This window comes from Plecotus auritus (assembly GCF_963455305.1).
Source record: "Plecotus auritus genome assembly, chromosome: X".
NCBI lineage: Eukaryota > Metazoa > Chordata > Mammalia > Chiroptera > Vespertilionidae > Plecotus > Plecotus auritus.
The window spans coordinates 66217968-66240072 of record NC_137784.1 but is presented as its reverse complement, the minus strand read 5'-3'; the positions used below and the strand labels follow the sequence as shown (position 1 = coordinate 66240072).

Here is a 22105-nt window from a genome sequence, read left to right as displayed (position 1 = left end):
GTACTTTATTCTAAAATGTAGTTATATTATATTTGAAGATTAATAGGAGATAGTAACTTGATGCTAGTCATTAGTAATATGTCTAAGAAGAACAGTTTCGATGTATATATTGTTCAACTTCCAAAAAGAATTTTCTCAATGAAAAATACATATAGAAAAGCTAAAGTTAAGTGACAAGAGCAGATTTCAGAAATTGAGTTAGAAAAAGTAATTTTAAAAAGTACATAGAACCAAAAAGGGAAATATATTAAAAATTACTGAAAAAGAGTACATGACAGTGTCTTTTAAGTTGATAATTTGTGACATACACAAAATACAACAAATGAAAACATATTTTAAATAAAAGCTATAAATGTGTTTGTTTTGGCATGGAAAGTGCTCCAAGTTTAAGAAAAATTGAAATAGAAAGCAATACAAATTTAGATCTAGATTCATAATGAGCAAATTCTATTTTATTTCTATTAAGAGAGGAAAGAAGTACACAGGGGAGGGGCGAATGCCTGCATTGAAGCTGTTAGAAAAAATTTCCTAAATATTCTATTTAAGACAAATTTTGTTGGTAAAATTGGAGTGTGAGTGGGTGTCCCAAATTGAGAGAGGACAAGACTGCCCTATTCTAATCAGAATTTTGCTTTCAGTTTTGTAGATGTATATAATCCCAGCCTCATCATGTAGCCTTCATAGCACTATTAACTCTTTTGAAATGTCAGAAACTGCTTACATAACAAATTAAACAAAAAAACTGAAAGAATAAAAAAGTAAAGGAACTCTAAATTTATACTTGTCAGATCTAGTTCTTCATTTATAAATTATTAAATAATTTTTAATTGGGATATAATCTATATATATAAAAAGCCAGTGTCTGTGACAACTGTGACGACCAAACTATCGGTCACAATGAGGTGCATTGAGTACTTCCTGGTCCCTCCCCCGCATCCCACAGGCTCCAATCGCAGCAAGGCAGGCAGTGGGTGGGCAGGGCTGCTAATACATCAGATGGGTGGGTGGGGCTGTAAATGCAAGGAGCAGTGGTGGGTGGGCAGGTGGGTGGGGCTGCAAGTGCAGAGGGGTGGCGGGCGGGTGGGCTTGGCTGTGAGCGAGGTGGGGTGGCGGGCGGGTGGGCAGAGCTGTAAGCAGCGGTGGGCTACCATGCTCGATTTCACATGCTGGGCCTCTAATTTATATATAACATTGTGTAAGATTAAGGTGTATAGCATGTTGGTTTGATACATTTATATTTTGTAATATGATTACCACATCCATCACATCACATAACTACCATTTATTTTTGTGGTGAGCACATTTAACATTTACTCTTTGGCAACTTTCAAGCATATACTACAGTATTAACTGTAATCACAATGCTGGGTATTAGATCTCCAAAATTTATTCTCTAGAACATCTAACTTCAAGTTAGTACACTTTGACCATCATCTCTCCAATTCCCTCACCCCCAGCTTCTAGTAGCCACCATTCTATGAATTGCTTCTTTAAGTTTAGCTCTTTTAAAATACCACTTTTTATTTTTTGCTTTTATTGTGTGTGCTTTTGACATACTCCAAAGAAATCACTGGCGAATCCAAAGTCAAGGAATTTATTCCCTGTTTTCTTGTAGGAGTTTTAAGTTATTAGATTTTAAGGTCTTAATTAATTTTGAGTTAATGTATACAATTTGTGTATGATAGGGGTCTAATTTCCTTTTTCTGCATATGGTTGTCTCTTTTTCCCAATATAATTTTTTGAAGAAACCATTCTTACCACATTGACTGTCCTTGATTATCTTGTCAAACAGTTGAATCTATAATTATTTCTGAGCTCTTGATTCTTTGCTAATTGTCTATGTGTCTATTTTTATGCCAGTACTATACTATCTTAGTTACTAGAGCTTTGTAGTATACTTTGAAAATAAAAAGTGTGATGCCTCTGGATTTATTCCTTTTTTCTCATGATTGTTTTAACTATTGGAGATCTTTTGTGGTGACATAAATTTTTAGGATTGTTATTCTATTTCTGTGAAAAAGGTCATTGGAATTTGATAGGAATTGGAATTTGATAGGGATTACATTGAATCTGTAGATGGCTTTTGGTAGTATGGATATTTAAATATTAAAAATTCAGATTCATGAAGATGGGATATCTTTCCATTTGTTTGTGTCTTCTTCAATTTCCTTCATCAGAGTCTTGTAGTTTTCATTGTATATATTTTTCACTTATTTGATTGAATTGATTCTTATGTATTTTATTGTTTTTATAGCTATTTTACTGGATAGTTTTCTTTATTTTCTTGTCAAATGTTTTGTTGTCAGTGTATAAAAATGCAATTAATTACTGTATGGTGATTTTATATCCTCTAACTTTACTGAATTCATTGATCACTTCCAACATTTTTTTTGGTTGACTCTTTAGGATTTTTCTCTATATAAGAACACTAGTGACCTGGTGCACGAAATTCGTGCACATTAAAAGGGAATTAACTAGAGGAAATAATTTAATATTGCTATTTGCCCTTTCTCTATAATAGAAGTGTCAGAGATGAAAGAAAATTAGTAAAATGTATATGAAAAACTTCCTCCTGTCAGAGTCTGGGGCTCACCACAGGACTCAGAGTCAACTCCTTGCCACCCACATGCACCTCAAAATTGCGTGAGACCCAGACCCGGCCAGCCCCCCATCATTGGGCTAGATCCAGACCAGGCCAGTCCCACCCTTGTTAAGCCCTGCCAGGCAGGGGGCATAGCCCGGCGCCAGGACGGGGAGCATGGCCTGAGGTCCCCCAGCCCAGACCGGGGTGGAAGCTATGCCTTGAGGTCCTCCGTCAAGCCCCGCCAGGTGGGGTACATGGCTTGAGATCCCCTGTCAAGCCCCGCTGGGTGGGGGGCATGGCCTGAGGTTCCCCGTCAAGCCCCGCCAGGCAATGGGGCGCAGCCTCAGGTCCCCCAGCCCAGCACCAGGAGGGGGGTACAGCCTCAGGTCCCCCGTGAAGTCCCGCTGGGTGGGGGTGAGGCCTGAGTTCCCCTGTCAAGCCCCACCTGGTGGGGGACGTGGCCTGAGGTCCCCTGGCCTGGCGCTGAGGCAGGGGGAGCAGCCTGAGTTTCCCTAGCCCAGCACCAGGACAGGAAGTGCACCTTGAGGTCCCCTGTCAAGCCCTGCCGGGTGGGGGGCACGGCCTGAGGTCCCCTATCAAGCCCCACCTGGTGGGGGTGGGGGCGGGGACTGAGGTCCCTCAGACTGGCGCTGGGGAAGGGAGAGCAGCCTGAGGTACCCTAGCCCAGCACCAGGACAGGAAATGCACCTTGAGGTCCCCTGTCAAGCCCTGCCGGGTGGGGGGTGCGGCCTGAAGTCCCCTGTCAAGCCCAGCCAGGCAGGGGGGGCACAGCCTCAGGTCCCCTGGCCTGGTGCTGGGGGGGAGGGCGTGGCCTGAAGTCCCCTGTCAAGCCCTACTTGGTGGGGGGCACAACCTGAGGTCCCCCGGCCTGGCACTGGGGCAGGGGGAGCAGCCTGAGGTCCCCTAGTCCAGCACCAGGACCAGAAGTGCACCTTGAGGTCCCCCATCAAGCCCCGCCGGGTGGAGTGTGGCCTCAGGTCCCCTGGCCTGGCACCAGGGAGGGGGGCACGGCCTGAGGTCCCCTGTCAAGCCTCAGGAGGGCATAGCCTCAGGTCCCTGCTGATTGCTTATTAAGGCTCCTTATGGGAACTTGGCCTCAGCTGTGGGTGCAGCCATCTTTGTGATGGAGTGATGGTCAATTAGCATATTCCCTCTTTATGAGATAGGATAACATCTGCAAATAAAAAACAATTTTACTTTTTCCTTTCTGATCTGGATGCCTTTCATTTATTTGGGTATTTTTAATTGCTTTAGCTAGGATGTTCAGTAGTATACTGAATAAGAGTAGTGAGAATGGACACACTTGTCTTTTTACTAATCTTAGAGAAAAGAGCTTTCAATTTCAAAATGTTGAATATAACATTAGCTGTGGGTTTGTCATATATGGCCTTTATTATGTTGAGTTATCTTTTTTTACCCAATTTATTGAAGGTTTTAATCATGAAATGTGGATTTTTTTTGTAAAATACTTTTTCTACATCTATTTATTTTCTTTTTGTTAACATTTTTATATAATATTTCAAATGTACATAAGTGAATAAATATGTTGTGAAACTCAGTGTACTCATGAATCCTTTGAACAGTTATTAATACATGCCCATATAGTTTCATCTAATCTCCCCCACCTTCTTTTGCCCCCAACCATTAGATTATTTTGAAGGACTACCTCAAATTAATGGAAAAAAAGATTTTTATCTTTTATTCCATTAATTCGATATACAACATTTATTTATTTACTTTTATGTAGGCATATGTTTTTTAAATTCTTTTTTATTCAAACTATTACATATGCCCTCTGTTTCCCCCATTGACTCACTCCAGCTTGCCCCCCGAAGCCACCCCAGGCCCTCATAGTCCCATTGTTTGTGGCCATGGGCCATGCATATCCTATCTAATAAAAGAGTAATATGCAAATTGACTGTACTTCTGCTACACCCAAAAAGCCACGCTCACCAGCCAATCAGGAGCAAGTATGCAAATTAACCCAACCAAGATGGCTGCAGCCATGAAGTGAGCAGGAGGCTTGGGTTTCCCTGGCAATGGAGGAAGCCAAGCTTCCCCGCACACTCTGGTAGGCCATGGACTCCACTCAAGGCTACAAAGTTTCAATTATAGAAGATAAATAAATCCCCCAAAAAATGGCTGCAGCCACGGAGCGAGCAGGAGGCTTGTGTTTCCCTGGCAATGGAGGAAGCCAAATTCCTGGCCTGCCCTGGCCTCTGCTGAAGGCTGCAAAGTTTCAATTATAGAAGATAAATAAATCTTAGATACCAGGGCCTATGCTTGGGTCACTGGGGCGCATGGCCAGCATGCAAACTACCACAGGCCCCTTGCCCAGGCCACCCCGCACCCCAAGGGAACCCCCACCCTGATCCAGGACACCCTTCAGGGCAAACCAGCTAGCCTCCACTCGTGCACAAGGCCTCTATCCTAGCTAATAAAAGAGTAATATGCAAATTGACTATCACTCCAACACACAAGATGGCTGCCCCCATGTGGTCAAAGATGGCTGCCCCCATGTGGACAGAAGATGGCCACCACAAGATGGCCAGCAGGGGAGGGCAGTTGGGAGGGACCAGGCCTGCAAGGGAGTGCAGTTGTGGGCAATCTAGCCCCCAGGGGAGGGCAGTTAGGGGTGACAAGGCCAGCAGAGGAGGGAAGTTGGGGGCAACTAGGCCTGCAGGGAAGGGCAGTTGGGAGGGGTACCAGGCCTGCAGGGGAGGGCAGTTAGGGGCAATCAGGCTGGCAGGGGAGCAGTTAGGCATCAATCAGTCTGTCAGGGGAGTGGTTAGGGGGTGATCAGGCTGGCATGCAGAAGCTGTTAGGGGAAATCAGGAAGGCAGGCAGGCAAGCAGTGGGGAGCCAGTAGTCCTGGATTGTGAGAGGGATGTCCGACTGCCCGTTTAGACACGTTCCTAGTAGGATCGTGTCTAAACGGGCACTCGGACATCCCTCATGGGGTCCCAGATTGGAGAGGGTGCAGGCTGGGCTGAGGGACACCCCCTGCTGTGCACGAATTTTGTGCACTAGGCCTCTAGTCCTATATAATAAAAGGTAATATGCAGATTGACTGAACCAGGGAGCGACCGGTCGCTATGACACACTCTGACCACCAGGGGACAAGTGCAGTGGCCGGCCTCTGCGGCTGCAATCAGACATTCCCTGAGGGTTCTTGTACTGTGAAAGGGCCCTGGCTTGGCTGAGGCAAACCCCCCACCCCCCAGTGCACAAATGTCGTGCACCAGGCCTCTTGTATGTATACAAGGTTCTTGGCTGATTGTTTCCCACCCACCCTCCCTTGCCTTCTCTCAGAGATTCTGCACTCTGTTCCATGCTTCCATTACTCTGGATCCACTCCATTCATCAGTTTATTTTATTACTTAGATTCCACATATGAGTGAGATCACTTTGCATGATATTCTCTGAGTCCTTCCATGCTGTCTCAAAGGGTAAGAGATACTTCTTTTTTACTGCTGCCTAGTATTCCATGGCATAAATGTACCACAGCTTTTTTTTTTTTTTTAAATATATTTTATTGATTTTTTTACAGAGAGGAAAGGAGAGGTATAGAGAGTTAGAAACATCGATGAGAGAGAAACATCGATTCAGCTGCCTCCTGCACACTCCCTACTGGGGATGTGCCCGCAACCAAGGTACATGCCCTTGACCGGAATCGAACCCGGGACCCTTCAGTCCGCAGGCCAACGCTCTATCCACTGAGCCAAACCGGTTAGGGCCACAGCTTTTTTTTATCCACTCATCTACTGATGGGCACTTGGGCTGTTTTCATATCTTAGCTATTGTAAATTGTGCTGCTATGAAAATAGGGGTGCATGCATTCTTTTTAATTGGTGTTTTGGGTTTCTTAGGATATATTCCTAGAAGTGGAATCAATGGATCAAATGGCAGTTCCATTTTTAATTTTTTAAGGAAACTCCATACTGTTTTCCATAATGGCTCTATCAGTCTGCATTCCCACCAGCAGTGTACTAGGGTTCCCTTTTCTCCACATCCTTACCAGCACTTATCATTTGTTGATTTGTTGATGGTAGGCATTCTGACAGGTATGAGGTGATACCTCATTGTTGTTTTAATTTGAAACTCTCTGATGATCAGTTACTTTGAGAATTTTTTCTTTTTTCTCTTGGCCATCTGTATGTCCACTTTGGAGAATTTTATGTTTAGGTCCTTTGCCCATATTTTAATTGGATTGTTTGTCTTCCTTTTATTAAGTTGTATCAGTTCCTTATATATTTTGGATATTAACCCTTTATCAGATTTATCATTGACAAATATGTTCTCTCATATAGTGGGATCACTTTTAATTTTGTTGAAGGTTTCTTTTGCTGTGCAAAACCTTTTTATTTTGATGTAGTCCTATTTGTTTATTTTCTCTTTAGTTTCCTTTGGCCTAGGAGATGTATCCGTAACATATTGCTATGAGAGATGTCTGAAATTTTGCTGCCTATCATTCCTTCTAGGATTTTTATGGTTTCAAGACATAAATTTAAGTCTTTTACCCATTTTGAGTTTATTCTTGTGTATGGTATAAGTTGGTGGTCAAGTTTAATGTTTTTGCAAGTATCTGTCTAATTTTCCCAACACCATTAAAGAGACTCTCTTTACACCATTGTACACTCTTGCCTCCTGTGTCGAATATCTATTAAGCATAATGGCTTGGATTGATTTCTGGGATCTCTGTTCTGTTCCATTGATCTATATGCCTGTTCTTATGCCAGTACCAGGCTGTTTTGATTATGGTGGTTTTATAGTATAACTTGAAATCTTGTATTGTGATTCCTCCAACTTTGTTTTTCTTTCTCAAGATTGCTGCAACTATTCGGGTTCTTTTTGATTCTATATAAATTTTTGGAGTATTCATTCTAGATCTGTGAGATATGCTGTTGGTATTTTAATAGGGATTTCATTGAATCTATAGATTGCTTTGGGTAGTATGGACATTTTAATGATGTTAATTTTACCAATCCATGAACACAGCATATTATTCCACTTGTTTATATTTTCTATTTTTTCAGTGTCCTGTAGTTTTCTGAATATGGGTCTTTTGCTTCCTTTGGTAAGTTTATTCCTAAGTATCTTAATTTTTTTGTTGCAATGGTAAATGGGATTGCTTGCTTAGTTTCTCTTGCTGAGGATTCATTATTGGTATATAAAAAAGCCATTGATTTTTGTGTATTGATTTTGTATCTTGCTACATTGCCAAAATAATTTATTAAATCTAGTAGTATTTTTATGGAGTCTTTAGGGTTTTCTATGTACATATCATATCATCTGTGAATAATGAGAGTTTTACTTTCTCCTTTCCAATTTGGATACCTTTTATTTTTTCTTCTTGACTGTTTGCTGTGGCTAGAACTTCCAGTACAATGTTGAATAAGAGAGGTGAAAGTGGACCTCTCTGTCTTGTTCCTGTTCTTAGGGGAAATGGTTTTAGGTTTTGCCCATTTAGTATGATGTTCGCTGTAGGTTTCTCATATATGGCCTTTATCATGTTGAGATATGCTCCCTCAATGCCCATTTTGCTAAGAGTTTTTATAAAAAAAGGGTATTGGATTTTGTTGAATGATTTTTCTTGGTCTATTGATATGATCATGTGATTTTTATCTTTCAATTTTTTTATGTGATGTATCATGTCTACTGATCTGATAATATTGTACCCGCCTTTCATCCCTGGAATAAATTACACTTGGTCATGATGTGTAATTTTTTTAATACATTACTGGATTTGTTTTGCTAATATTTTGTTGAGGATTTTAATGTCTATGTTCATCAGGGATATTGGCCTGTAATTCTCTTTCTTTGTAGTGTCTTTATCTGATTTTGGAATTAGGATAATTCTAGCATCTAAAAAGATTTTAGAAATGTCCCTTCCTCTTAGGTTTTTTGGAATAGTTTGAGGAGTATAGGTGTTAGTTCTTCTTTGAATATCTGGTAAAACTCCCCTGTGAAGCCTTCTGGACTTGGGCTTTTGTTCGCTGGGATTTTTTTTTTTTTTTGATTATTGCTTCTATTTCATAAGCTGTTGTTGGCCTACTCAGGTTTTCTCATTCTTCCTGATTTAGTTTAGGGAGATTTTATTTTTCTAGGAATTTTTCCATTTTGTCTACATTGTCCAGCTTGTTGGCATATAGTTGTTCATAGTAACTTCTTACAATCCTCTGTATTTCTGTGGTGTCAGTGTTTACCTCTCCACTTTCCTTTCTCATTTTAATTATTTGGGTCCTCTCTCTTTCTTTCTTGATGAGTCTGTTTAATGGTTCATCAATTTTGTTTATCCTTTCAAAGAACCAGCTCTTGGTTTCATTGATTTGTTCATTTTTTTTTTTAGTCTCTATGTTTTTTTCTGCTCTAATCTTTATTATTTCTTTCCTTGTACTCACTCTGGGCATTTGTTCTTTTTTCTCTTTCTAGTTCTTTAAGTTGCAGGGTTAAATAGCTTGTTGTTGATTTTTATTTTTTTTTTTTTTAGGTAGGCCTATAGAGCTATGAACTTTCCTCTCAGCCCTGCTTTTGCTGTGTCCCAGAGATTTTGGGTTGTTGTGTGTTCATTTTCATTTGTTTACAGGAATTTTTTTTATATCTTTCTTGATGTCATTGGTAACATATATAAAAGGCTAAGCGACTGTCCGACTGTCTGACCAGCTGGTAGGTATGATGCGCACTGACCACTAGGAGGCAGATTCTCAATGCAGGAGCTACCAAACTATGTTGACTTGGCAGTGGCAGTTCTCAGGTGACACACCTGGAACCAGAGAGGAGGGAGCCCAATTCTGGGGTGCATCACCTGAGAACCACCCTCTCACTATTTGGGACCCCTCAGGGGATCTTGGAGAGCCAGTTTTGACCTGATCCCCTCAGGCCAGGCTGAGTGACTCCACCTGCCAGAGGGAGTCTGCTCACTCCACAGAAGCCCTTTGAGCCACAGCCTTGCCTGAGGTGTAGCTTGCCAGGGAGGGACTGGGGGAGGTTGGCTCCAGGGCCTGTCTAGCCTGTCTCGCCCAATACCACTCCACAGCCACCTTCTAATTAATTTCCTTTCAATGTGCATGAATCAGTGCACCGGACCACTAGTTGTTTAATAACATGCTATTTAACCTCCATGTATTTGAATGTTTTGGGTGTTTTTACTGTAGCTGATATCTAATTTCATTCCACTGTGATCTGAGATGCTTGATATGATTTCAACCTTCTTGAATTTGTAGTTACTTGTTTTGCATCCTAACATGTGGTCTATCTTTGTGAATGAACTATGTGCACTTGAGAAGAATGTATATTCTGCTGCTTTGGGGTGAATTGTTCTATAATGTCAATTAAATCCATCTGATCCAGTGTGTCCTTTAGAGTCACCCTTTCCTTGTTAAGTTTTTGTCTGGTAGATCTATCCAGTGAAGTCAGATGGGTGTTAAAGTCCCCTACTGTCCTACTGTGACTGTATTCTTGTCTATCTCTCCCTTAAAGTCCTCTAGAAGTTCATATATATATATATATATATATATATATATATATATATATACTGCTATGGTGGGTGCATATACGTATATATTTACCAGGGTTATATCCTCTTGTTGAACTGATCCCTTTAGTATTATGTAGTGAACTTTTTTGTCTCTTGTGATGGCCTTCATTTTGAAGTCTATTTTGTCGAATATGAGTATTGCTACTCCTGCAACTTTTTCTTTTCCATTTGCATGGAAAAAATTTGTCCATCCCTTCACTCTTATCCTGTGTGTGTCTTTTATTCTTATGTTGGTTTCTTGAAGACATTATATAGTTGGGTCATGTTTTTGTACCATTCAGCTACCCTATGCCTTTTTTTTTACTTTGACTGAAAAAAAAATCTGGCTCAACATTCTGCTTGCAGGCTTCTACATATACTGTATATGTGGTAAGTGTTTATATGTGTATATAGTAACTTCCCCCCCCCCCAAGAAAATGGAATATGGTCTATCCCACTTTTCCATGGTTATATAGGAACTACAATGTTCTTTGTTAGCAAAATAAGAAGTGTAAGGTCTGCATTTCCACAAATTTGTTACAAAGCCCCAAGGGCTTCCTGAAAAGTAAAGCTGGCATGGAGAATTAGGTCAATGTCTGCAACAGGAAAAAGAAATGGTGGAAGAATGAAGGGACTTGATGATGGATAGCTGGCAGGTGGCTCAAATTCAACAAGTGGCCCTGAGCATCAGGACGGACATCTTCTCTGGTCTCAGGCCCATCTGTTACTGGATTCTGTGTGCCATGACCCAAATATTTAAGCAATAAGAGATCTAATGACAAGGACTTAGTGCTCCAAAGTCTGATTAAGTGCATCCTCCTCTCCTGCTAGAATTTTAGGGGAAATTTCTATATCCAAGGTACAGTGTAATTGATTAGACATTTTAGCTGAGGCTAAAATGACAGAACTGCTCTCATTTACTGATTCAGTAGACCGGGGAACACCTTCTGTGTTAGTTACTAGGCCATCAGCTGGACCCCTGAAGTTACTCTCCTCTACATCTTACATTCCACTTCCAGTTGAAGTGTCCACTAATTTTTCTGTCTTTACTGAAACAGATGTGGCCTGATTAAAAGAGACTTGTGAACACTGTTCACTCTGGATTCATCTTTCAGAAAGGACCCCCAAACTTATTTGGCCCTCAGTTACTGTTTCTGATTGACAAATAACTTCTTCAGATGTAATTTCTGAAGCTGGTTTACTACTAGTGACCAGAAGTCCTTGAAGTGCCTTCAAGGCTGTTATGATGGAGGAGCAAGATTTCTCCACTGACTCTACAGAGGGCTGACAACTTCCACAGAGACTTACAGTGGGGGATCAATTCCCATAGTCTTCCTTTGTTCCAGACATTTCCATATTACTTTCTGGGAGCAGGAAATTCTGAGTGGAACTGGAACTACTGAAGATTTCAGATGAAGGGCTACATTTTGATGTTTCGTCTTCCATCAAGGGATTATCTCAGGTGAGATCAGATGCATTGACGTTCTTTACATTGGCATTCTGACCATCTCCCGAACTAAGCACAGCAAGTAGGGGCTGTTCAACTACATCTACTTCCATAAGTGTTTCTGAATTGGAGCAGTCAGAGCACCCTGAGGGTAGACTGTTCTGTGCACCTGGGAATACATATTCTGCTGCAGCCTGTTTCCTTTCATTGCAGCTTCCACATCAACACTTTTTGGTTGATTCTGTTGCCTTTATCCAAGAAATTCAAGGTCCCCTGTGCACTGCAGCTGGAATGGGCCCCAGACCAGAGAAAAGCGGTGAAGAAACTATGTCAATTGGGAATGTCATCATTACCAACTTCAGATGGATTAAACCATCAGGCCTGTCCCTCAGGACAGAGTCTTGAAATAGGTTATCCTGCGGGTCTCGCTCACTCTGTCTCTGCTTCAGTCTGCCTTATCAATCCCAGTGACCCAGACAGCATCACACTGAAAGCTGTGAAGGCTTCAAAGGCTACCACTGAATTCCAGATACCCTCTGAAAAGAAAGAGCATCTTCCTCTACAGGATCTCTCTGGTCATGCTTCTCTAGCAGACTGGATTCCGGCTATGCCTTGGCAGAATTCACCAGAGGAAGACACTTTTGCAGATAATCTGGAGTCATCTACTGCTGAAAGAAACACTCAGGGCCTCATCTCTCATCTCCACCCAAGACAGGAAGTGTCTGTGACAGCGACTATGATGCAAGAAACACAGAGGTTTCTAGGTGAAAAGAGTTGGCATCCAGAATATCAGAATCTGAGTCAGGTGAATGGCCTTGGGCAGCACGAGGAACCAGGAAATGGACAGCATGAGGTTGTGCAGGAGAATGCACCTCATGACCAAGAACACCCATGCCTTTTGATTGGAGCATTAGATCCATTTTAATTTTAGTTTATTATTATTTTTTATTTTTTTTCTTTATTGATTAAGGTATTACATATGTGTCCTTATCCCCCCCATTCTCCCCCCACCCCTCAGTCTTGCCCTCACCCTCACCCCCTGTTGTCTTATGCATATATGCACGCGTACACGTCCTTTGGTTGATCTCTCCTCCTTACCTCAACCTCCCCTACCTTCCCTCTGAGGTTTGAACATCTGACCAATGCTTCTCTGACTCTAGATCTGTTTTTGTTCATCGGTTTATGTTGTTCATTATAATCCACAAATGAGTGAGATCATGTGATATTTATCTTCCTCTCACTGACTTATTTCACTTAGCACAATGCTCTCCAGCTCCATTCATGCTTTTGCAAATGGTAGGAGTTCCTTCCTTTCTACAGTAAAATAGTAATCCATTGTGTAGATGTGCCAAAGTTTTTTAATCCACTCATCTGCTGTTGGGCACTTAGGCTGATCCCAAATCTAAGCTATTGTAAATTGTGCTGCTATGAACATTGGGGTGCATATGTCCTTTCTGATTGGTGTTTCTAGTTTCTTGGGACATATTCCTAGAAGTGGGATCACTGGGTCAAATGGGAGTGCCATTTTAGTTTTTTGAGGAAACTCCATACTGTTCTACACAGTGGCTGCACCAGTCTGCATTCCCACCAGCAGTTCAAGAGGGTTCCTTTTTCTTTGTATCCTCGCCAGCATTTGTCACTTGTTGATTTGTTGATGATAGCCATTCTAACAGGTGTGAGATGGTACCTCATTGTTGATTTCATTTGCATCTCTTGGATGGTTAGTGACTTTGAGCATGTTTTCATATGTCTCTTGTCCTTCCTTATGTCTTCTTTTATGTCTTCTTTCAAAAAGTATCTATTTAGGTCCTTTGCCCATTTTTTGATTGGGTTGTTTGTCTTCCTTTTGTTAAGTTGTATGAGTTCCCTGTAAATGTTGGAGATTAAATAGTTATTGGAGACATCGTTAGCAAATATGTTCTCCCATACAGTGGGCTTTCTTGTTGTTTTGTTGATGGTTTCTTTTGCAGTGAAGAAGCTTTTTATTTTGATGTAGTCCCATTTGTTTATTTTCTCTTTAGTTTCCATTGCCCTAGGAGCTGTGTCGGTGAAGATATTTCTTTGGCATATGTCTGCAATTTTGCTGCCTGTGTATTCCTCTAATATTTTTATGGTTTCCCATCTTACATTTAAGTCCTTTATCCATTTTGAGTTTATTTTTGTGGATGGTGTAATTTGTAGTCTAGTTTAATTTTCTTGCATGTGTCTGACCAAATTTCCCAGGGTGATTTATTGAAGAGACTGTCTTGACTCCATTATATGTTCTTGCCTCCTTTGTCAAATATTAATTGAGCATGGTGGTTTGGGTCGATTTCAGGGTTCTCCATTCTATTCTCTATTCTTTTTTATTGGTCTATATGTCTGTTCTTGTGCCAGTAACAGGCAGTTTTGAGAACAGTGGCTTTGTAATACATCTTGATATCTGATATTGATATCCCTCCTACTTTGTTCTTTCTCAGGAACGCTGCAGCTATTTGGGATTTTTTTAATTCCAGATGAAATTTTGGAGAATTCTTTCTAGATCTGTGAAATATGCTATTGGTATTTTAATGGAGAGTGCATTGAATCTATAGATTACTTTGGGTTGTATGGACATTTTAATGATGTTGATTCTACTAATCCATGAAAACAGTATGTTCTTCCATCTGTTTATGTCTTCCTCTATCTCTTTTTTCAATGTCCTGTAGTATTATAAGTAGAGGTCTCTTACCTCCTTAGTTAAGTTTATTCCTAGGTATCTTATTTTTTTGTACAATGGTAATTTGGATTGTTTTTTTAATCACTCTTTCTGTACGTTCAGTATTGGTATATAAAAAATGCCACAGATTTCTTGGCGTTAATTTTGTATCCTGCTACATTGCCGAATTCATTTATTAAGTCTAATAATTTTTTGATGGAGTCTTTAGGGTTTTCTATGTACAGTATCATGTCATCTGTGAGTAATGAGAATTTTTCATCTTCTTTTCCAATTTGGATGCCTTTTATTTTTTCTTTTCGTCTGATTGCTTTAGTTAGAACTCCCAGTACTATGTTGAACAGGAGTGGTGAGATTGGGCATCCCTGTCTTGTTCCTGTACTTAAGGGAAATGGTTTTAGTTTTTGTCCATTGAGTATGATGTTGGCTGTAGGTTTGTCATATATGGCTTTTATTATGTTGACGTGTGATCCTTCTATTCGCACTTCGCTGAGAGTTTTTTTCAGAAAAGGGTGTTGGAATTTGTCAAATGCTTTTTCTGCATCAATTGATTTGATTATGTGATTTTTGTCTCTCAGTTTATGTGATGTATCACATTTATTGATTTGCGGATATTGTACCAGCCTTACATCCCTGACATAAATCCCACTTGGTCATGGTGTATGATCTTTCTAATGTAATGCTGGATCTGGTTTGCTAGAATTTTGTTGAGGATTTTAGCATCTATGTTCAGGAGGGATATTGGCCTGTAGTTTGCTTTCTTTGTGATGTCTTTATCTGGTTTTGGGATAAGGGTAATGCTGGCTTCATAGAAAGAGCTTGGAAGTGTGCCTTCCTCTTGAAATTTTTGGAATAGTCTGAGAAAGATTGGTTTTAGCTCTTTGAATGTTTGATAAAACTCCCATGTGAAGGCATCTGGGTCCAGGGTTTTTGTTTCCTGGAAGCTTTTTGATTACTGTTTCAATATCACCAGTAGTTATCAGCCTATTCAGGTGTTTTGATTCTTCCTGATTGACTTTTGGAATCTTGTATTTTTCTAGGAATGTGTCAATTTCATCGAGGGTGTCCAGTTTGTTGCAGTACAGTTGTTCATAGTACTTTTTTTTTTTTTTTTACAATCCTTTGTATTATTGTGGGGTCTGTTATTTAGCTTCTTACATTTCTGGTTTGGTTTATTTGGGTCCTTTCTCTTTGTTTCTTTTTTTTAAAATATATTTTATTGATATTTTACAGAGAGGAAGGGAGAGGGATAGAGAGCTAGAAACATCGATGAGAGAAAAACATCGATCAGCTGCCTCCTGCACACCTCCCACTGGGGATGTGCCCGCAACCAAGGTACATGCCCTTGACCGGAATCGAACCTGGGACCCTTCAGTCTGCAGGCTGACGCTCTATCCACTGAGCCAAACCGGTTTCAGCTTCTCTTTGTTTCTTGGTGAGCCTGGTTAGAGATTCATCAATCTTGTTCATCCTTTCAAAGAACCAGCTCTTGGTTTCATTGGTCTTTTGTATTGTTTTCTTTTGGTCTCTAGGTTGTTTATTTCTGCTCTGATTTTTATTATTTCCTTCCTTCTGGATACTGTGGGCTTTTCTTGTTGCTCTCTTTCTAATTAAGTTGCAAGGTTAGATAATTTATTACCATTGTTTCTTGTTTTTTTGAGGTAGGCCTGTAGAGCTATTTACTTCCTTCTCGGGACTGCTTTCATTGTGTCCCATAGATTTTGGATTGTTTTGTTTTCAATGTCATTTTTTCCAAGATGCTTTTTATTTCCTCTTTGATCTCTTTGGTAAACCAGTCATTGTTTAATAGCGTGCTATTTAGCCTCCAAGTGTTTGGTTTTTTATTGTTTTTATTGTAGTTGATTTCCAGTTTTTTGCCATTGTGATCTGAGAAGATACTTGTTATGATTTCTATCTTCTTGAATTTGAAGAAACTTTGCCTGTGTCTTTATATGTGTTCTATCTTTGAAAACGTCCCATGTGCACTAGAGAAGAATGTATATTCTGTAGGTTTGGGGTGAAATGTCACCCCAAAGATGTCAATTAAGTCTATCTGATCTAGTGAGTCAGTTAGGATTGCTGTTTCTTTGCTGATTTTTTGTTTAGAGGATTTATCCAGTAGTGTCAGTGGGCTATTAAATTCCCCTACTATGACTGTATTGCTATTGATCTCTCCCTTGATATCTTCCAGAAGTTGTTTTATGTACTTGGGTGCTCCTGTATTGGGTGCATATATGTTTACCAGAGTTATATCTTCTTCTTGAATTGTTCCCTTTGGTATTACATAGTGGCCTTCCTTATCTCCTCTTATCACCTTTACTTTGAGGTCTATTTTGTCAAGTATTGCAACCCCAGCTTTTTTCTCATTTCCATTTGCCTGAAATTTTTTTTTCCATCCCTTCACTTTCAGTCTGTGAGAATCCTTTGTTAGGAGGTGGGTCTCTTGCAGACAGCAAATATATGGGTCATGTTTTCTTATCCATTTAGTTACTTTGTGTTTTTTGATTGGAGCATTTAATCAATTTACATTTAATATTATTATTGATAAGTACTTGTTTGTCATCATTTTTTTATTAATGTTTGTGTTTGTTCTTGCCTTTCTGTTTTTTTTTTTATTTTTACAGCAGTACCTTTAGCATTTCTTGCATTGCTGGCTTGGTGGTAATAAACTCACTTAGCCCTTTTTTTGTCTGTGAATCTCCTGATTTCACCTTCAGTTTTAAACGATAGCCTTGCTGGGTATAGTATTCTTGGATTCAGTTTCTTGTTTTGCATCACTTTATATATGTCATTCCATTCCCTTCTGGCCTGTTGTGTTTCTGTTGAGAAATCAGTTGATATTCTAATAGGAAATCCCTTGTTGGTAACTTTCTGTCTCTCTCTGGAAGCCTTTAAGGTTCTTACTTTGTCATTGGTGTTTGCCAATTTAATTATGTTGCGTCTTTGTGTTGGTGTATTGGGGTTCATCTTGTTTGGGACTCTATGTGCTTCTTGGACCTGCGTAGTTTTTTTTGTTGCCAATATCAGGGAAGTTTTTCTGTCATTATTTCTTCAAACAGGTTTTCTATTTCTTGCTCTCTTCCTTTCCTTCTGATAACCCTACTATGCAAATGTTGTTTCACTGTGTTTTCCCAAAGCTTTCTTAGGCTCTCCTCTTGCTTTTTAAATTCTCTTTCCAGTTATTGCTGTGTTTGTGTGCTTTTTCCTACCTTGTCTTCTAATTCGCTGATGCAGTCCTCAGCCTCTTCTAGTCTACTGTTTAAGCCTTCCATTGTGTACTTTATTGCAGCTATGTCATTCTTCATTTCCTCTTGGTTCCTTTTCATGTTGGTGACATTCTCATTCAGCTCCTTATAATTCTCATTGAGTTGTGTGTATTTGTCATTGAATTGTGTGTATTTGTCATCCAGCCATTTAAACATCCTTATAACCATTACTCTGAATTCTTTCTCTGATATGCTGCTAGCCTCAATTTCATTTAACTGCCTTTCTGGTGATTTCTGGTTTTCTTTACTTCAGTGATTGCTTTTTTTGTCTTCACATGTTTTGCTGTAACTTTTTAATTGTAGGTCCAACTGCTTTGCTACCCAAGTTCTTTTGGGGATGGTACTACTGGTGTGATCTCTGAAGTCTCCTGGGCTTGGTAATCTAGTGTAGCTCCCTACTTGAGCTATTTGGGTGCTCTTGATGTAGGCCTGCGAGCTGGAAAGGTGCAATTGCAGTGTCTAGAGTTCAGCAGCCATGGAGGGAGATGTCCCAATTTTTGCTGTCTTGCGCCCTTTGTTGAAGTTGAGAGTGCCCAGTGCAGACTCGCAATGGCACCCAGGAGCTGTCTGTTGGGGTGGTGGGGCTCAGGAGGCCTATGCTCTGAAAAGGTGTGACTGTGGTGTCTGGAGTTCTGTAGTTGTGGGGTGGGCAGCTCAGCTTTTGCTACTGCCCTTGTGGTTGGATACACATGCCCCCAATGGCAGCTCACAAGGGCACCCACAGTGTGTTTCCAGCAGGGTGTACTGATGCACTCTGAGGGGCCCTGGCGCTGAAGCCACAGCATCACAGTGTCTGTGGGCAGGTATCTCAGAAGAGGGAATTCAGAGTTTCTACAGCCCAGCAGTGAACCCATGTTTGTATAAGTGTGCACACAACTGGGGCTCACAGTGGTGCCCAAGGGCTGCCTGTAGAGCAGTGGGCTTGGGAGGCCTGCACGCTGGAAAAGCGTGTGACTGTAGTGTCCAGAGTTCTGCAGCTGTGGGGTAGGAAAACTCAGTTTTTGCTGCTGTACCTGTGGTTGAATACACAAGCTCCCAGTGGCAACTCACAGGGGCACCGGCAGTGTGTTTGCCAGCACTGCACACTGAAGCACTCTGAAGGGCCCTGGCACTGAAACCGCGCAATTGAGGTGTCTGTGGGCAGGTATCCAGGATGAGTGAATTCAGAATTTCTACTGCTGGAGTGTATCCCTGTTTGTCCAAGATAACACCCAGTGGGGGCTCACCATGGCTCCCAAGAGTGCCCTGTGGATCCATGGGCTCAGGGGGCCTGCTTTCTGGAAATGCATGACTGTGGCAGTGCGTTTGCCGGTGCAGAGCTCTGACACACTATGATGGGTCCTGGCACTGAAGTTGTGCAGCTGGGGTGTCTGTGGGCAGTTATTCAAGAAGAAATTCAGAATTTCTATTGCGGGGCAGCACATCCTTGTCTGTACAAAATCACACCCAGTGCAGGCTCACAGTGGCTCCCAAGAGAAGCCTGTGGAGTGGTGTGCCCTGGAGGCTTGTGTGCTGGAATCATGCGTGTGACTGTGGTGTCTGGAGGTCTGCCACTGGGGAGGGGGAAGTTGCACTTACTGCTGTGGGAGCAGGGCACCTTTGGAGGTGGAGGTCCCAGGGTCCACGGGTCTGCAAGTGGGACAGCAGGATTTTGGCTGGAGTGGCTGCCAGGTCGCAGGCAGAGTAAAAGGCCTGTCTAGGTGGTGGTACTGATGAGTTCCTAGAAGAGGCCACTCTTCCCTTCAAGATGGTGTGGGCTCCTTGACGAGTCCCGTAGTCTGGGGAATGCCCGCAGTGGTGGTAGATTCTCCCTGTCAAAGAGGGACTGGTCTGCCAGCCCCTGCTGCTCTTGCTGGTTTTAACTGTCCCTCCCTCACTCACACACACACCACACACATCCACACACTCTCCTTTCATCCCCTCACTCACTCACATCCTCTCCCTCACCTCCATCCTGCCAGCTGCCATCTTTTTTCCTCCAAAGGTTATTATTGATGGGTACTTATTTATTGCCATTTTAATTCTGTATGGCTAGGTTTCTCTTTCTATTTCTTCTTCTCATTACACAAGTCCCTTTAGCATTTCTTGGAATGCTGGCTTGGTGGTGATGTACTCCTTTAGCCTTTTTTTTTTTTTTTTTTTTTTTTTTTTTCCAGAAAGCTCTTTATTTGACCATCTATTTTGAATGACAGCCTTCTTGGATATAGTAATCTTGGTTTCAGAATCTTGCTTTCCATTACCTTGAGTACTTCATGCCATTCTCTTCTGGCCTATAAAGTTTCCTATGAGAAATCAGGTGTCAGCCTTATTGGAGCTCCTTTGTAGTAACACTTTTCTTTTCTCTTGCTGCCTTTAAGATTCTCTCTTTGTCTTTAATTATTTTCATTTTAACTACGATGTGTCTGGGCATGGGACTGTTTCGACTCTTCTTGCTTGGTTTTCTCTGTACCTCCTGAACATGTGTGACTTTTTCCTTTACCAGCTTGGGGATGTTTTCTGCCATTATTTTTTCAAACACATTCTCTATTCCTTTCTCCCTTTTTGCCTCTTCTGGAACACTTGCTATTCAAATATTGTTATGTTTCACATTGTCCCACAGCTCCTTTAAGCTGTCCTCCTCTTTCTTGTTTTTTTTTTTTTTCTTTTTTTTTCTCTGATTGAGTGATTTTTTTTAACCTTGTCTTCTAATTCACTGATTTGATTCTCACCTTCCCTTAATCTCCTGTGTATTCCTTCCAATGTGTTCTTTGTTTGTGCTATGTCATTCTTTATCTTTGTTTCCTCATTTTGGCTGCCTCTCTGGGTTTGTGACTATGTATTAGGTAGATTTGCTATGCCTCTCAATCTCTAGTTCAGGACATTGTCAAACACTGTTTCTGACTATTTAGATCAGACAAAGACTCAAAGCCTCCAGTGACCAAATCTGCGTACAGACTGATAGGATTACAACTTGAATTGCCCTCAGTCAATTATTCTCAGGTGTGGGAGAGCTTTTTCAACAGGATGGGGCAGTTGCTTCTGTCTTGAGGCTAATTGCTATTTTTAGTCTCTTAAGTGTCCTCAGGAACTCAGCACCATGGGGCAAGGTGTTTCCAATAGTATGGGTCCACTGTCTTCCCCCCAGGCAAGGCCTCCTATATAGCAATTGTCTGTGTGGGAAAGATATCCTCTTTTTTTTGAGGGACTGACTCAGCAAAGGAAACCATGGTGTGTGCCTTCTGAGCTCTAACCCCAGAATCCCTGATCCTGGCTTCTGCTCCAACAGCTGCAATCCACTTGGCCCTCCCTCTGCCAGAGCACAAGGTGAGTGGCTCCACAGGGAATTTTGTGTTTTGGCCCTTTAAGAGGGTGTCTGAATTTCCAGCCATTTCTCCCTGGCAAACAGCAACACAGCTGCTTTTCACAGCCAGATGTTATGTGGGTACCCTTCTCAATTCTGGTGCTCTCTACTGAGAGTCCCAGCTTGGGGATTAGACCCCAGAGTTCTCAGTGGCAATCCCCCACAGCTGAGATAGCTCTTTGGAACTTCAGTTGCTGTTGGTGCCAGGCCAGCCCTTGCATGCATCTGCCCCTTCTACTAATCTCTATGTGGTCTCCACTTTCGGTCCTCGGTTACCAGAGTTCTCTCCAGCAAGTCTTCCGTTGATTATTCAGGCAGTTTTTCTGTATTTTAGTTGTAATTCCAGTTTGTTCCTGGGAGCATGTCCGTGCAGCATCCACTTACCCTGCCATCATTTTTAATCTCTGTAGGTATATGTTTTTATTTCTTTCGGGTAGATAACTAGGAGTGGAATTATTGGTTGATGTGTTAAGTTTGTTTATTGACCTTTCTAAGAAACTCCAAACTGTTTTCCAACTGACTGCACCATTTTACATCCTCACCAGCAATGTTTGAGAGTTTCAGTTTTTCTATATCTTCACCATTTACAACCTTTGATTATGATGTATCACATTTATTGATTTGTGTGTGTCGAACTAACCTTTCATCCCAGGAAAAATACAATATGGTCATATAATTCTTTCAATGTGTTGATGAATTTAGTTTCCTAATATTTGTTAAGAATTTTTGTATCTATATTCATCAAAGATACTGGCCTATAACTTTCTTTCCTTCTAGTGTTCTATCTGGATTCAGGATAATGCTGGCCTTATAAAATGGGATTGAGAGTATCCCTTGCTTTCAATTTTTAGGAAAAGTTTGAGAACGATTGACATTACATATTTTAAAAATGTTTGGAATAATTCACACGTGAAGCCATGTATACTGGATTTACTGGGTTAAAAGGCTTTTGATTGCTGATTCAATCTTCTTACTCATTATTGTCCTATTCAGGTTTTCTGGTTTTTTTGTTTTGTTTTTTTTTTCTCTAAGTCAGTCTTGAGAGATTGTATGCTTCTAGGACAGCCTTGGGCAATCTACGGCCCGCGGGCCAGATCCGCCTGTTCTATCCAGTTCTCTTGCTCTCCCCTCCACTCCTTTACTTTGAATTTATATTAGTTAACACAAACACTCCATCCATGCTTTTGTTCCGGCCCTCTGGTTCAGTTTAAGAACCCATTGTGGCCCTCGAGTCAA

At 41.2% G+C, this 22105-nt stretch overlaps 1 pseudogene across 1 annotated transcript in view; it reads right to left on the bottom strand.

Annotated features, from left to right (window-relative positions):
* Window positions 1–10589: 10589 nt before the first annotated feature.
* Window positions 10590–22105, bottom strand: part of LOC308240153 (regulatory solute carrier protein family 1 member 1-like) — a 76056-nt pseudogene continuing 64540 nt past the window's right edge. Inside the window, exon 2 of the transcript in view lies at window positions 10590–11816. The product of the transcript in view is annotated as a regulatory solute carrier protein family 1 member 1-like (transcript). The remainder of the gene's footprint in view (window positions 11817–22105) is intronic.